This window comes from Alosa pseudoharengus, unplaced genomic scaffold (genome assembly GCF_046254945.1).
Source record: "Alosa pseudoharengus isolate Yale_2024_CS ecotype anadromous, Long Island Sound unplaced genomic scaffold, YU_APseudo_1.1 YU_APseudo_1.1_scf_1, whole genome shotgun sequence".
NCBI lineage: Eukaryota > Metazoa > Chordata > Actinopteri > Clupeiformes > Clupeidae > Alosa > Alosa pseudoharengus.
Window position 1 is genome coordinate 42,550,623 of NW_027468564.1, and position 12,553 is coordinate 42,563,175.

The 12,553-nt window shown below is 42.7% G+C and overlaps 1 long non-coding RNA gene across 1 annotated transcript; it reads left to right on the forward strand.

Annotated features, from left to right (window-relative positions):
* The first annotated feature begins 2,633 nt into the window (after window positions 1–2,633).
* On the forward strand, window positions 2,634–5,702 carry LOC143128422 (uncharacterized). Its single transcript, XR_012987982.1, has 4 exons — window positions 2,634–2,842; window positions 3,948–4,015; window positions 4,201–4,375; window positions 4,757–5,702. It is a non-coding gene; the product is annotated as an uncharacterized LOC143128422 (long non-coding RNA).
* The last annotated feature ends 6,851 nt before the right edge of the window (window positions 5,703–12,553 follow it).

Here is a 12,553-nt window from a genome sequence, read left to right on the forward strand (position 1 = left end):
AATCAATATCGTTGTTTTTATTTTGAAAGCGACTGCTATTTGTATGCCCATACATTTGTGCGTGGATGCATACGACGTAAACACCCTCACTGATGTGCTGGTGAATAGAATTTATGCTTCTGCGTCGACACAATGCAGTTGCCTTTACGTCGGCGTAAACCTTTCAAAGTTTTGTGTCTCCTATGTCTGCGTCGCTCACCACCGCAAAGGTTGTTAGAACGAACTCCTACTGCTGCTCGTTGGCGATACGAAGTGTTCATTTCAAAACGTTACTGGCAGATAGACAGTTTACAATCGGATAACCCCGTAATTGTAACCAAAATATGTCTGAGTTTATTTGCAAAGCTTATGTTAGCGAACTAGTATGATGCTACTACCCACAGGTTGCTTGAAGCAGCCGGCTCAACACACAGAGCGAGTTGACTAATCACAGTTATGTGCATAAAGTTAAAGCAAAAACATAGCCTACATTTTTAAAATAGTTTTCTTTGTGCATGTTGATTAACTAATGACAGCCTACTATTGTCTGCTCCACATTTAATGATGAAATATTGCTGAGTGTTGATGAAATGGTGGCACTGAAATGGTTGTACTGACTCCTTCACATTTTCATGACCTAGCCTAATTATATAGATATTGTAGTACTTTTTTATATCAGTCTTTGAAAACTCAATGTCAATGTCAAAAAATCTTTTTCGAGAATGAGGATTAAATACTGGACATAGACTAAATATTGCTGTTTTTCCTTTGTCTCCCTCACATTTTCATCTGTTCTTACGACTAGTAAACAAAACCATATGATTTACTTAATGTTATACAAGAACAGAATAGAATTGAACAGAATTGAGTTCAGACTTGAGTTCGGTATTTTGGGTCCGGCCCTCCTCAACAGTCCCAGTTTGTCATGTGGCCCCTTGGGGAAATTAGTTGCCCACCCCTGCACTACACAGTAGCTTAAGGTCCTTGCATTGTGTAACTGAGGTCCATGGCTAGTCTGGCTTTCACCAGACCAAGCTCAATCTTTTAAGAAATCAAAAAATAATAATTGCTAAAGCAGCCATAATGAAATGAAGGTGTTTGGATACTTCACACACACGTGCTTTTTAATTTCACAGACTACTACCAAGCTGGAATCAAAGCACATCGATTCCCCTCTCACACCCTTCACGCACTTAAAGCAAAATAAACAGGCGTCACAGTCTCACGTATAGGCAAAACTGTATCAGACCGGTGTAACGTTGGTAAATCTTCCATTGCACAGAATGATTTTTGTAGCACGTGCAACAAATGACAGTAGAAAGATACAATTACAGTGCTGCTATTATAGTTTTCTACAAATGCAATCAATCAAATTGGCCTCCATCACTCAACCAACACTAACGGTAACATTACCTAGGTCCTTATTGATATTATAAGATTAACGTACCTGCAGTAAAAACCAAGCATGTCCGATAAACATCCTCAGATTTATTTCGGCTTCAAGAAGAAATGGGAATTACATTTCATGTGAACATTGTCCTATCCTTATTAGACGTTCTCTGCGGTAGTCCTTGTAGGAAGTCATTGTTTTTCAACCCAAGTCAACCCACTTTTAACTTCCAACAAAATTACGTCTCACTGCAACGATGCGCCATCTAGTGGACAAACGACTACTTATCGCCAATACTGGAAATGCAGCCATGATGATGATGATGAATATTTATTTATTTTGGCTTTCTTTTAATCCTACTGAATTTGTAATTATGTATCGGCCGTTCTAATACAGATAGTATGTGGGTGCCTGTGTGTGTGTACATGTGTGCACCGCCATCTACAGGCCAATGAGTGTACAGTCACTAAATGTACACATAACCTAATTTTTTTAGGACCCCCCCCCCATGGATGAAATTCTATGAAACTTGGCATACCCCCAGAGAATGCCAGGTCAATCATACACATAAAATTTGGTGCAGTTCTGAACATCTTAACTGAAGATAGGGGCAATTAAAGCAGAATAATATTGCATTTTCATTTTTTACCGGGGGGGTGCAAATCACAAATGAGTGATTATGGGCCAGGTTGATGTGGGCCCTTGAGACCAACATACCATAAAAGATTCTTCATCCTCAGTGCCACGGTTCAGGTAGTTATTTAGGAAAAACTGTTTTTTTTGCGTGTCGGGGGGCCCAGCACGGGGAGGGAGTGGCCCCCGGGGACGAAACAAAATTTTTCCGTAAAAGTCTAGTGGGGCTACATACCCACCAAATTTCATGTGCCCCGGTGGTTCGGTGTCCCGGGTATCGTTGACCAAAAATTCAGGAAGTAGATGACGAAAAAAAAAAAAAAAAAAAAAAACCTTTGACAATCCCTATATGACCGCTTCGCTAGCTTCGCTAGCGGCGGTCATAATAATTTACTTTTTCACATGGGCTTTGATCCACTATCAATACACCAGGAATATGGGTACAATGTTTATGCTCAGGACCTGATATGATCGGGCAAGATTGTAAAGTTCAGTGAGACTGTGGGCCAGATGTACTAACGCTTTTGCGCCCACTTCAGGCGTATTTGTTTCGCAACGTGCGTGCACTGTAAAAAGTTTCTGTAAATTTACACCCAGATTCCAACATTATTCACCGGTTTTCTGTAATAAACAGGACTTTCCGGTCATTAGTAAGACAAATATGTAAAATCAGGCTCCAACACTGTTATTTACCACGCCCGTAATGTTTATTCTGGAACACACGTACTTCCTGTTATCTATTAACGTTACCTTCGTTCTGGTGATGGGAAGCTGTCTGCTGAGAGAAGACGATACGTTGGAATCATACCCAAACCCATCGAAAGCCATCAACACAATAAGGTGAGTTTATCTGTCACCTTTGACCAGAAATACAACGTTTGAAAGCACACTGGTCATGTTTATATTAAGTTGTATAATACAACATCTCTGAATGTTACCCTGCTGAAACGAAGTTAGTAGCAGTGCTATTCAGCTAGCTGCTAGCCAAGACCGCGCTTTCGCCCTTCTTAAGCCATGCGTTATCGTTATCACTACACTTGTCGATCAAATTTTACGTTTCTTCATTGCAATCTGGAACCATCTAAATGTATTGGTATGTGTAGGGTATGCGTAGTTTTTGAAAGTTTAACTCGCGGGATTTACCTGCTATAACACGTGCGTGCTAGCTAAGTCTGCTTAGCATCATCAGTTTAATAAACCAGTGGCCAAATAAACAATATGGCACAAACGGATCAGTGTTGACTGCTGCTTTCAGTGTTTACTTGTATGCATGGATTTCGCCCGTGCTGGTAATTACTTAAAGTTGTGTTAAGTCCTTCAGTTTAGAAAGCTAATGATAGTTAGTAGCCTAGCTAGCTCTCCATAGCAGAGGTGGTTGCATGACACGCGTATGGTATTCCTCCCGAGTTCATTTGAGCTAGCGGCATGCAACAGGAAGATGTTTACATGTCAGATATGTGGGCATCAGTCCACTGCGTCTATTTATGTGAGCCATACTTAAATTCATGACAATATACCCAATATAGACCTTCAATGCTGTGTTCCAGATTGCCAAATAAAATTTAAGAGACATGCAGGTCTTGGATTTCCCCTGGGGATCAATAAAGTATCTATCTATCTATTTATCTATCTAGGTCTTTAGACGCACATGTATAGAAACCATAAACAATGTGGTTTTGATAAGACGGACACTATTTCAAAAGCAAGCCCCCTTACTTTGCACACACATTCCTCACACAAACATCTTATCACACCCGCCTCATCACTTTTAATCATTCAACGGCAGACACACACACCTTTCATACTCACCTTGCAGACAACTCACATTCACTCACTCCTTACATACATACACACACACACACTCAGAGATTACATTCACTTTCTCACTCACACACACACACACATCACGAAGAGTTGTTGAGTGCCTTTCTTTTCTTTTGCTAAGGGATGTGTGACCGTAGCTGATGTTGAGTCTTCCAAGCCTACCTGTGACGCCTCGCCTGATATTACTAGGTATGTTTGTTTTCATTCACTAGAGTAATAATGATCAACATATACATATTTAAATCAACTTTTGAACACTAAATGTTTTTTTTTCTGTATTGAATTTTGTTTGGACAAAATCCTAAAATGAATCTAATCATAGTTGACATGTGGATCTATATCTTAAATTGAATATGATAAATTATTTTTTTCAGGTGAACGACAAGGTAATCATCAAAAGTGGATGGTCAGCATTGAATCCTTAATCGTTTGTGAAGGGTCCAACCTCGCCACATTTCTAACAGGCCTTGCGACATGTTTCTCCACCTTCTACATTCTGAATCTGCAATATCAGGAGGAGGCAGCGTGCACCCTTGAATTCATCCAGAGGTAAGTTCATGTCACACTTTCGAACCAGAATTTGTTTTATGTGTGGTATGTATTGGGGGGGTTGTGTAGTAGTCTACTATGTAGTTATAAGCACTACTATGCAGGATTACACCCTCTGTAGAGAGCAATCATGCATAGTACTGCTGTAATAACCACAGAACACTATACTTCTACTTCATACAACTGATTAAATCAAATATAAATGCAGTTACAGTAAGTAATAAATGTCAGTTAATTTCATTGTGAGAAAGTGTGTTAACGTTACAAATTCACATCCGATTCATTCACTTTGGCACAATTTTCCTCTACATGAATCCTAGTGTACCCTATCAGTTTTTGTAACTCTCTCTCTTTCTCTCTCTCTCTTTCTCTCTCTCACAGAAAAAAGGCCCAGAAGAAGCCTAAGAACAATCACTAATAAGTAAAGTGAATGTTATACTTGATTTCTCATGAATGTTACTTGATTTCCTCCCTGATCATTTATACTCATCTCTGTACTTTAAATTCTTCTGGACATAATCTGTCAGTTTATTCATTCTCACATGTACACAAGCCCAATGCGATGCAATGATATTGATAATTATCTGTGATAATTATTCTGTATCTTATTTGATTTTGAAATAGTACTACTGTAGATAACATGTCTACATTTTACATACATATGTGATACACAAGCCTAATGCGATGTTTTTATTTTCCATGATAATTCTTTTGTACCTTATTCCCGATTTTTGAAATACAACTAGATCACGTGTCTACATTTTACATTCATACGTGATACACGAGCCTAATGCGATGTTTTTGTTTTTCATGATAATTCTTTTGTACCTTATTCCTTGTTTTTTGAAATACGATTTTCAAAATACAACTAGATAGCGTGTCTACATTTTAAACGGGCCTAATGAAATGTTTTTGTTTTCCATTGTAATTCCTCTGTGTCTTATTGCCTGTTCTTTGAAATCCGATTTTCAAAATACTACTATGTATCTACATTTTACATTCATACATGATACACGAGCCTAATGCGATGTTTTTATTTTCCATGATCATTCTTATGATCCCTGATCCTGAAATACGATTATAGTCAGTCTACATTTTCCAAAATTACTATCTTGCTTCATGTCCCTTCATCTTTCAAAAAGATTACTTTACTGTTAGACTGTCAAGTAAGTGCTGTGAAATAAAATATCTGTTAAATTACAAATAAGTAACTGATGTGAAAACATGGATTTTTATCTTTAAAATGTTGATTTGAGAGTGGATGAACTCAATATATGGCACTTGTTTCCTGTAATTGTAAAAAAATAAAGACCTGTTGTGTAACTAACGCGAAGATCACATTTTTTTCTTGTTACCCAACATGAAAATTATGTTATACAGGAATTTAATGTTATGGTAGTCTGCCGTTAAACAACGGGAAGCTCCTGGAAATCCTGCCAGTTGTTTCCTGTTAATTTACAGGAAATTAATGTTGTTATTTTACATTAACTTAATGTTAAACCAGGGCACCGTTAAATAACAGGAATCTCCTGGAAACTCTGCTGCCAGTTGATTCCTGTTATTTTACGGGAAAATTTCTTACAGTGTGTAAAATCATTGCGAGGTATGTACAAACAGGCCGCAATGATGTAAAAGCGCAAACTTCCTGTTGCGGGAGCTGAAAGTGGCAGATTGCGTTTTTAATGTCTTGAATATGCATTCATGGGAGGATCTAGGGGAAAGTGGGAGTTTAGCGTAAAAAGATGGGAGGGGAAGAGTAAAGAGCGCCTAATTATGTATTCCGCGGTATGTACAAAGACTGCTCCTCAAAGCGCACGTCTATTCTGCGCCTAAATACTTCCGCCTTGTAAAAGCAGGTGTTAATCCAAATTGCAGTTCAATGCGTCAATAAGAGAACCTTTCAAAGACAACAGAATCGCTATTTAGAGCACCAGTTTTGTAAGTCTTTGTACTGTACTATCAAAAGCAACATTAAATTTCGTTGGCCTTTCGAATGTCTTACTTTCACTTTCACGTCATTCACTTAAACTTTCCTACTTGCTAGATTTGACCAATCTTCCATAGCCTACGTGCACAAGTATTTTGAGTAGAACTACTGATCTTAATTATCTCCTTGCTTGTTGACATCTTATCATGGTATTATTTCATGATCGCTAAACGTTTGATTCTTTTTAATGTTGTCATCAGTTAACTTCATTCAACTGCGCTGGTAGGCGCTGGCATTCAGTTGTGGACGTTCGTAAATTGCGTATCTATTTCGACCTCCCTCAGACCGTCACCACGGTCTACACCTTGAATGATGCCATCCTTCTACCTTTTCTCGAGACCATTATATCAACAATGTCATGTGACTGACCTGGAGGCTGTCCCGCCGTAATATAATGCATTCAGGGACATGCCTCTTCTTTTGCCTTTCTCAATTCTGAGACCGGTGAGTATGATTTCATTAGAAGCCAGTAATCCGCCACGTTATCGTGCAGGTGCCTTTGGTCCCTGAGGATTCAAACTGGTTTTCCCTTTGATATTCGTTCTAGTGAGGCGTTTACTTTCGCCTTCACGGTAGAACGTTACCGGCGGCTTGCTGAATGCAAGCTAGTGTAGCCGGTTTAATTGTTGACACCTGTGGTGTTTCTCTCCGCGCTTTTTGATCTTACAAGCCGCGTGAATGATGCTTTGTTTAGAAAACAAAGGCTGATATTTGGCAGGGTGGTCAAGACTAACTTTCGCCCTGTTAAGAATTTACACACAGGTGTGCAGGGATGGTAATCAGCCTAAATTCATTACGAAACGTAAGGGCTTTTGGAGTTGTATAGCTAAAGCAGTGTGTTCGCGCACAGTGAGTCTTTTAATTTACTAGCTTACCGTGTGTTCATGCAGTAGGTTAGGAGAAAAGGCTTGTTCTCCAAGCGGTGCGTTCGCGCACAATCAATGGTCGTGCATGCACTTCTGGTCTTCCGACCTAAATCAACAGTATATGGGAAAAGATGTTCTCCTGTCTAAGCAGTGCGTTCGCGCACAGTTAAGGCCCGGTTATACTCGCCGCACCGGACCGGTAGCGCGACAACGTGACGTCAAAATGACGTAGATCTCTCTGGCGCGCCAGGGTTTTGGCCGTGTAGGCACCACTCATTTTTTTTCAGACGAGCGCTACAAGGCGGAAACAGGAAGATGGACTAGTTCGAGGGCAAGCGAGTTGCAGTGTTTTGTTACAGTCGTGAATTTTTAATAGTTTGCTGGATAAGTTAACAAAGTTACCAGTCAGAGTTGCAACACATGGAATTAAGAGGAAAGAATAGAAACGATTTATTTTCAAACAAAGGATATCTATTAAGGCCTGAACAAAATCTCTTTCCACTTCAGGAAATTACACAAACTGAAGTGAAGTACCATCACAGAGGCTAGGTAATAGCAGAGCCCGTTTACATTCTCTGCTACTAGTGTTTCTTAATGCAGCTTCTTCTGCTGTGTAGCCTAACGTAGTTAGCGTTAATCTTTTCACAACAGCGACACCTCTGTTCAGGAAAATATTGCAACTAGTGTCGTGACCACGACGCGCGAGTATAAATGGTTACGGCGCTTCTGTGACGTCACATTGTCGCGCTACAGGTCGGGTGCGTCGAGTATAACCGGGCCTTTAGACTTTCTGTTCCTCCAGCCTAAACGGCGTGTTCACATGCAGTATGAGAAAAGTTGTTTTGTCTAAGCAGTGCATTCGTGCACAGTGAGTCTTTCGGTTTGCTGGCCTAAACAGCGCATTTGTGCGCAGTGGGTATACAGCTTGTTTTTCTGTCTGAGTAATGTGTTCGCGCATAGTAAGGATGCAGTGGGAGAAAAGTTTGTTATCTAATCTAAGCGGTGCATTGTCCCACCTTTGAAGGTTTAAGAATTTCTGACTAGCATAGTTTTAAAAATATTTAAGCTTCTATAACACACAATGATCTGGCCATTAAATAGCCTTAGTTGCTGAAATGGCCTTAAATTAAAAAAAAAAAAAAAAAAATCTAGCCTAAGCGGTGCATTGTGCACAGTGAGGCTTTCTGCTCTTCCAGCCTAAACGGCGGTGTTCACAGGCAGTAGGAGGAGAGCTGTCCCCCTGCCTAAGCAGTGCGTTGGCGCTCAGTAACCCTTTTCGGTCCTGCAGCCTAAAATAACTCAGGATACATGACATACAGCAGTAATAAAAAGGAAGCAGTGTGTTCGCGCACAGTAAGTCTCTCAGTTTACTGGCCTATACGGCGTGTTCGCACGCGGTGGGTTGCAGCTTGTCTTTCGTTTCTAGTCTGCTAACCTTAACATTTCCCAGTTTAAGCAGTGCGTTCGCGCACGGTAAGCCTTTTTGGTCCGGCGGCCTGAACCGTCGGCTCAAATACAGCAGGAGTAAAGAAAGCAGTGTGTTCGCGCACAGCAAGTCTTTTTTGTTTACTGGGCAGTATGTATCACTGTCTGAGCAGTGTGTTCGCGCACAGTAAGTCTTTCAGTTTACTGGCCTATACGGCGTGTTCACGCGCGGTTGGTTGCGGCTTGTCTTTCATTCTAGTCGGCTAACCTTAACATTTCCCTATTTAAGCAGTGCGTTCGCGCACGGTAAGCCTTTTTGGTCCGGCGGCCTGAACCGTCGGCTCAAATACAGCAGGAGTAAAGAAAGCAGTGTGTTCGCGCACAGTAAGTCTCTCAGTTTACTGGCCTATACGGCGTGTTCGCACACGTTGGGTTGCAGCTTGTCTTCGGTTCTAGTCTGCTAACCTTAACATTTCCCAGTTTAAGCAGTGTGTTCGCGCACAGCAAGTCTTTTTTGTTTACTGGGCAGTATGTATCACTGTCTGAGCAGTGTGTTCGCGCACAGTAAGTCTCTCTGTTTACTGGCCTATACGGCGTGTTCGCACGCGGTGGGTTGCAGCTTGTCTTTCATTTCTAGTCTGCTAACCTTAACATTTCCCAGTTTAAGCAGTGCGTTCGCGCACGGTAAGCCTTTTTGGTCCGGCGGCCTGAACCGTCGGCTCAAATACAGCAGGAGTAAAGAAAGCAGTGTGTTCGCGCACAGTAAGTCTCTCAGTTTACTGGCCTATACGATGTGGTAGCGTGCGTTGGGTTGCAGCTTGTCTTCGGTTCTAGTCTGCTAACCTTAACATTTCCCAGTGTAAGCTGTGCGTTCGCGCACGATAAGCCTTTTTGGTCCTGCGGCCTAAACAGCCTTTTCAAATGCAGTAGGAGTAGCTAGAGCTGTGTGTTCTCGCATAGTAAGTCTCTCTGTTTACTAGCCTAAACAGGGTGTTTAGACGCAGTGGGGATGTTTGTCTGCCTAGGCAGTGTGTTCACGCATGGTGAGTGTTTCTGTTTTCTCAGCCTAAATGGCGTGCAGGCCAAATGTTCACATGTAGTGGGAAGTCTTTGTTCTCCTGTCTAGCAGTATGTCCACGTACTGAGAGTCTTTCTGTTCTCCCATCCTAGACGGTGTGTTCACATGTGGTGGGAGAAGATTCACTTTACTTCGTTTTCCAGCGTTAGGGCCCAAGCACCGGAGGTGTAAAGCCCTTTTGTTTGGTTAAATTACTATCTCCCTATAACTGTTGTGCGCAACTGGTGAGATTGTTGCTATATTCCCCTCGCACATCCGTGTGCAGGAGTGGACGTCTATTGCCCCTTTGTATGGTCACATACAAGAGTGAAGGTGTGTGTGATGTAATTGTAATTGTTCATATTTTTCCGTCAGGGTCTATACCCCCCCCCCCCCCCTTTACACTGTGCGCAGCTGGTAAATTGGTTGCTATGTTCCCCTCATACGTTTTTGTGAGTGGAGGTTGTATTTCTCCCGTGTATGTACACATACATGAGTGGTGAGTTTATTTAACTTTGAGTTTACAATCTTTTAAAATAGTTAATTTTAACATGGGGTTAGCCGGGATGACGAGGTGCAAGAAGTTCGGGTGTTCATCCAAACGCCATTGTTAGCTGTAATCAATGCAACAGGAAATCACTCATTTAAACACACGAGATGTGTGGTCTCATGATGACATGAAGTCGCATGACTGCGTGACAATCACACGATGGCAGTCACATGACCGCTGAAAAGAAGTCGCACAACGACATAAAGTCACATGACCGCTGAAAAGAAGTCGCACGATGACAGTCACATGACCGCCGGAAAGAAGTCACACAATGACAGTCAGGTGGCTGCTGGGATGTAATCCATGTGGGATTAAGTTTACAATATTTTAATGTTACACTTAATATTCTAACATTAATACTCTAACATCTCCTATCTCTAACATCTCCCGTAACCTCTGTTGTGGGCCAGTGACTCAGTGTCAAATTACTGTGTGCAGCTGGGCTAGGTTATGTTTGAAACCATTCACAGCAATGGTGCAGGGGTAAAAGGGTTCTGTTACCATCTGAAAATACTATGGCACCAAATACTTGCCCCATTTGCGGCACAATCATGGACAGACAGGAAGTGTTAACCATGTTTGGGCAAAGTGCATCTCACAGAAGATGTGGAATGCCCATGTCCGGCTGGTATCGACCATTTGAGGAGTGTGGTCTGGCCTGGTTGAACATCCCCATGCAGTGACTGTTCCTCCTCCCACCTGTGATGGAGAGCAGGACAGTATCCATGATCGTCACTCACGCAGACAGCATTGTGTGCACTCCTATAGGTATAGGAGGAAAAGAGCCATAGAGGGCCGTAGCTTAATTCCCCCCCTCTAGGCAATTAGTAGGGGAAGAGGACATGCAGTTAAAGATTCCGGCCTCTATTTGGGGCCTGATTGACTGAGTGGCCAGGGGACGCTCACTCCCAAGGGCCAGCTCCATCCATGGCAGGTTAGGCAGCAGGAACTTTCCCTGTCCACCTGCCACCTTTCCAGGAACCACATATGGCTGATACAGAGTCCATCTTCCTCTGTACACTGGCTCTCCTATTGAGAAGAAAGGGCCGGATGTACTTAACTTTGGTTCCTTCCAGCTTCAGAGCTCTGGGTCTGCTAGTGACAATGTGTATAGTGAAGCCTGGGCTGAGACTGCTTTGGCTGTTTTGTTAGCAGCTATCAGAAAGTCTGGTAGCGCTAGTGGTCCAGACACCAAGAACTTGTTGGATGCTGCTGTTACCCATTCCTAACTCACCCGTGATATTGGAAGGGCCATGTCCTCATATTGGCTAGGAGGCTTGTCGGGCGGGGGGCTGCTGCTGGCTGGCCCAGCTCTTTGGCCACTACGTTGCCACTCCCCCACCCATTGGACTTTCCAATTTTGGCCTCCATCTTGTTTTAGGGTCCCTATAACAGTAAGGGGCCTCAGACCAGGCAAATGCTTTGGCAGAGGTAATAGCAACGCCATTTCAGAGGGGCGCCATTGTCACAGTAAAGTCTAAGCGAACAGCAGGCTGCCTTTTACTCAGCATATTTCCTTGTTTCCAAAACAGGAGTGGCGGGCTCAGACCCTTCTTAGTCCTCCGGCGCTTCAACACGTACATCAAATCTTACCCGTCAAAATACTAGGGAAGTGGTTCACCACTACCAACTTGATACACTTTTTGGGTACAGGTCATGTAGTAGTACACAGACACTGTGCTGTACCATGTTCAGTCCCTCAGCTAAAACTCAACTGAAGGAAAGAAACCTTCAACCAATTCAGGAGGCAGTCTTTTAGGGCTCCACCTGAACCCACTCACAATGAGGGCCACTCTTACCCCTTAAAGGATAGCAAGAGTTCTGGCAGTCCTACATGACATTTGCCTCAGCAAACATTAGATTCGATTGGCTTTAGAGAATCCAGGGTCTGCTCGCAGACAGACAGAGCCTTCTAGCAGTGCCATGGGACCCCAAGGCAGTAGACTTACAGGAGACTGGATCAGCTGCCCTTGCCCACATGCCGCAAAGGGATGTGGAAGAAAGTGTAGCAACCAAGCATTGATGTCACTGGATCAACTCCAAGGCCCTGCCACCATGAGGGAGAACAAGTTCCCATCTCTGCTGGAAATGCTTGGCAATACTCATGGGCTCAGTTAGTCATTTTAACCCTGAGAAGGGCTGAGGATAGCGGGAGCCAGATGACAGCTTGACAGGATTCGAGATTCCGAGCTTCTGGCACTGGCTTTGAGTGAGCCAGGGCATGTGAAATGTCCACAGCCTGAGGTTTCTGAGTAACTTAGGCAGCCAGCGTCTGAGCCCTTAAGCCCGCTTT